Here is a 5,486-nt window from a genome sequence, read left to right on the forward strand (position 1 = left end):
TAACACATTGCAAATGCAAGTCGTCCGAAATATAAAACTTTTATAACCGTCCAACCAACTCGACGTACGAAACTATAATGAAACTATAATATATATTTAATTAAACGTAAATAAAATAATAATCAATATCACTCTAAATTCTAAAAAAAATTTTATAAATATATACTATTCTGATGATACCTATATCATTTTCAGTCGTAACAACTATTTTGCTCGAAATGCAAAACCGCATTTTAAGAAAGAAAAAAAGTTTAAAAAACGTAATTCTTAACTTTTCCACCTTTAAGCCTTCGACTTACTTCGCGGTGCATCTAAAAGCGAGCGAAAAGAAGAACCACGACGAAAATACAAAGGCTTGTGAAGGCTCTTTCGTGATGTGCAGCCGCAGCGCATCAACTTTCGACCGTCAATTTTTGAACGTGCGTAAACAACCAATCCGTAAAGTCTCGGAGTAACGACTGATTGTGAGTCTACCGCAAAGCCGATCTCCGTCTTCCTACGGGTAGAAGGTTCGAATCCTTGCGCTTTTTCCGCAATATATATCCAGTCGAACGAATTAATGCAAACAACAACGCGCGCGGTCTACGTGTACGAAAATTCGCCCTTATTTTTGTCTGACCACCGTCATGCGGAGAATATTTACACAATTGTCATGCGACGACGCGGCTCACTCACGGATTCGCAGTTTCTCGACATGCATCGCGTGCGCGTGTCATTTACATTAGCGGCGCTGCCATGTAATGCGCGATGCGCCATGAAAACGCTTTTTCCGTTACGATCGGACGACCCCGCACTCCGGGCGTCGAAAGAAGCGTAATGTCTAGTTGAATCGACAACGAACTACTATTGATACAGTGACAAAATTATTAGCTCCACGTGTCTGTTGATCGTCACATAGTGATTATCTTGTCCCCACGGATATAACTTCGATAAAAAAATTTCTAATAAATTAACTTCTAAGAAAACAGTTAGAAAGAGATCAATTCTAATATTTCGTTTTATTGATTATTTCTGTAAATACTGAATAATTCTATACAATAACCTTTTTCTTTAATATATGACTTTGCGAATTTAAACGTTTTTATTGAATATATTACTTTTTATGCCAATCTTTTTATCTCAAATGAAAAAAATACGTAAAAATAAGATATTTAATGTTTTATATAAAAATTTAAATGATAAAATGCGTTGTCAATTATTTCTATTCTATGTTGAAAGAAGTATCGTTAATAATAATAGAATGATAACAGGATATTTCGCAAAACTATCGTAAACTTTTACATGAATACTAACAAATAAAACCAGGTTAATAAATTAGACAAGTTCTGTTTCAAGATTGTAAGAAAATAATTCCTCGCTTATTAAAGCGAGATAATTATATACCATAACAAATAATTGTGTGTAATCACTTTTTTTATGTAATTTAACACAAATAAATCGTTCTGGTTATATCATTAACGGTTATATTTTTATATTATATAAAAATATATGAGAGATACGCGTTATCAGATAATTAGAATAATAAAGTACAACATCAAAAGTTTTGCGTTTTTTTATACAGTAATTTCATGTATTAATTTACTTCATCATTATTTATTATTTTAATAAGTTTCTTTTTTGTTATATTTATCATTTTATTAATATATCAAGCTTGATAAATGCAATACTATCGTGAAAATAATTTTAGTAATATATTTTGAAGGTAAATAAAAATAAAACTTCCCTTTATTAAATTAGACGCAACGATATTTATTTAAATTAGATATAATCAGATTATTGCTAAACAGATATTAAACAATAATATTTCATATTACTTTTCCTAAGCGACATATGAACCTTTACAGCTTTGTGTTAAATTGCATTTAAAAATTATGTACATACGTACTAAAAACACAAGTAATTAAGTGTTAATCTTGCTATATAAATAAATCATTTTGTCCAACCTTATAAAATGAATAAGCCATCGATAAGTTTAGAGTCAAGAGATTGTAACCCCAAGTTTCAAGGATCTAAAGTACCGTTGACAAGCCAAAGTCAAAGTTAGCGAGTCAAAGATAAGCGCCATGTCAAACGAAGCACTGAACTTTGCCACTGCGGAGCCTTTCGAATTAATGGCAATCGTCGCCGACAGGTTTTGCCGCCTTCATGCGATTATTGGGGCCAATATCGGGCGATCAAAGTACATTGAACTCTATACGCAAGTGGCAGAATGACAGCATCAAATACAATTCTTTTAAAATACTAGGAAGTGTACACGCAGTTAACGCCTGCTCGGTGTTGAGCATCAAACGGACAGATGTTATTTTACTTCTTTTTGAAACATGCAATCTTATAGCGCGAGCGCGATGAAATATTACAGGAAATAGAAATATCAAACGCGAGTTTCGTTGAGGCATTTTCTCAGAAACGTTTTCCTTTGGTCGTCTCTACACGGTAAAAGATCACTAAAGCGAAACACTTTCGGAAAAAGGAAATCTTAGTAAATTAAATAGGCTTTATATATATAGAATCGCAACCGTATATGAATTCTAATATCCGTACAGACGTTGTAACCGCGCATTTTCGTGCATTGCGCTACACGCGATCCACGGTACATGGTACACGTGGCGCGTACATTATCCCTTCATTATCGAAAATGCAGCAAACGCGGCTCGTTTCGAGCGCGACTCGCGGCGATCGGGGCTAATAGAGAAAAGATCAGCGTCGAAGGCGAGCGAGATCCAGGGGCAGTCTCAGCTTTCTACCTACCTACCTACCCGTGTTACGTTTATCTAATTGGCTCGGGACGTACGTATCGTAGCAGAGCCGCAAAAATACGTATCCAGAGCCCGTATCGCGGCGGTGTGTGTCGAACCGATGATTATCCCAGCTTCCAGCGGGCCGTGCGGCGCGCGTTACATTGTTATTATAATGAAACAAGGATAAATACAAGCCGCGGGTACGTGATCGGTGCAATTACCTTCTTATGATGATTTTCGTGGCCGAGAAGACGTGGTGCGCGGCGAGGAAGGAACGAGAGAAAGAGAGAAGAAACGGAGAAAGAGGGACGAGGCTGGCCGCGCCAGTTCGCTCGGTCCGGAGAAATTATCAGAAATTATGAGCGAAGAAATTGGTAGTCTAGCCCGCGGTTGATTGACAGCCCGGTCTGCCCAGGCAGCGTTCTTCTTCATCTCCCCTCGCCACCCGGTACCTCTCTGTCCAGAGTTCTGTCCCGGGCATCTCAGCCATCGTCTCCCTATTTCGCCCCTCGTTGCCCCGCGTTACCGCGAGAAGTTCGCGTCTTTTTCCTCGATTGTCCCTCAGGACGGAGGGATAATCCCATGATTGGAAAGCATTATACCGACCCGAAGCTATACATCTCTGAACTAACAAAGTATGTTGAGAGAAACAAAGAAGCTTCTGCTGAAATTGTCGTCAATCTCACACGATAGTGGGGACTGTGCGGTTGCGACTTACCCGTTTGGTCGAGAGCCGAGCATTCCGGGAAGGATGGCGGACGAATAATTTAATAATTATTAGGTGAACGATTTGAATGCGGGGCGACGTTAATAGAACCGCTTGTCCTTGAATGATGCGGGACTTAAAGAGTAGGACAATTCCCGTTGAAAAAACTCGTTATTACGAAAATCTGATTTAGACTTGTTTTTTTTACTATCTCGTTAATTTGTGACTTTTGATCTCATTTTATTTGATAATGTAAAAATTGTGATGTGATTTTGTAATTATAACTATTTACTAAATTGATCGTTTCATAAATAACTTTAAAAATTAACTGCAGTTAAAAAAATGTAAATTTTGCACTATAATCACACAGGTTGTCTAACCTGCATAAGTTAATTAGAAAATAAATCGGGCCTTAGAGAAAGATATGCCAGTGAAAATTGATTTTCAACGATATGAAAAATTCCAAAGAAAATCCGAAGAAATTATAATCGGGACGAAACGCCAAAAACTATGTGCTATTTTTCGCAATATAAAGAATAAATTAAAGATCTAACTATTTACGGAATTTTAATTTATCATCTTCATATTTAATTGTAATTAATCAAGTAAAAATTGGTGATATTACTACTGTAGTATTTATGCGTTATGTCTGAATTATCAGCGCGCAATTATGGGGGGACTACATATGTAGTATATAAAAATCACGCATAAAATTATAATAAGCACTTTGATTCAGCTTTGACCGTTATAGGCTGTACTTCTTTCTTTGTTTGAAATTATAATTGTTCTATTATCATTTATACTGCTTCATATTATTTTAAATACATAACTGTTTGTTAACGAAGAAATATTTTAGTTTCGAAATCAAAATTAAATCAGACTATAGCAAAGCAGAAGTTGCCGTGACGAAATATGATAAAATTTTCTAATCATAGATTAATAGCGCGTATAAAACGAGTGATAGCTAAGCTTCGTTGGAATAAAATTGCTCAAATTTTTGATATTCTTAATAAGATTTCGAAAACACTACATGTTGAAGGATACATCCGCGCATATAATGATCGGAAGTATCCATCACAGCGCCGACACATGCCCAAGATGGCTGCGTCTGCAACCTGGCTGCAATAATTAAAGTATTTAGTGTGGCTTCCTTTCCAACTGATGAAATCTCGCTACCTCACTACACGAGATCTTTTTCTCGGTAACAGCACCCATGTATTTTCCACGTTCACGTTTTTCTTAGAAATATATATGTTGCATAGAAAGCGAAATGATAGCATAGCACAACATTGTGTTTCATAATAATTAAATAAAATGAAATGTAAACAAATTAAAGTTGGAAGGAAAAAATTGATGTATAAAATTGAGAGAGATATAGAAAAAATTCATATAAAAATAAACTCAATATTTATGAATGTTGCAAAAAAAATTTGAATTAATAAAATTGAATATAAAATTAAATTTTATAAAAGTACATAAGCGTAAAAATATGCCTTGTGTTTCAACTAAGAAAAATAATGATAATATTATTCTGATCTTTTTTCAACGACCTATTAAAAAACATAAGAGGCAATACGTTGTACTCGCAATCACAATTTAAGTCTACAATCAGTCGTCCGGCGTAAATCTTGTTCTAAAGTTTAATAAAAGGCGTTGTTCCAACGAATTTATGATATCGCGATTGAAATTACAGCGCCGGGACAACACGAGACGCGGTACGCCAAACTAATGCACGCTTGGCGTCTCTCTGATCGATACCGGCACTTTTCAAACTTCGCGACTCGCTCTTTACAGTAAATTGCTCCAGTGTATCGTGATTATCGAAGCGCACAATCGGGCGGACTCGATTCAAATGTCAAGGATGGAATAATATTAACATTATTAGTATCGTAAATTATACATTGTTATGCAGTTTCGGTTTTTACCTTTTTGCTAATATCGAAAATCTATTGGCAATAACGCGCGATATCGAAGTAAAATGCGAAGAATCGATAATAATTAACTCGAGAACGAAACATCGATCACATACCAATTCCAGCAAT

Source organism: Cyphomyrmex costatus, unplaced genomic scaffold (genome assembly GCF_001594065.2).
Source record: "Cyphomyrmex costatus isolate MS0001 unplaced genomic scaffold, Ccosl1.0 scaffold302, whole genome shotgun sequence".
Classification (NCBI taxonomy): Eukaryota; Metazoa; Arthropoda; class Insecta; order Hymenoptera; family Formicidae; genus Cyphomyrmex; species Cyphomyrmex costatus.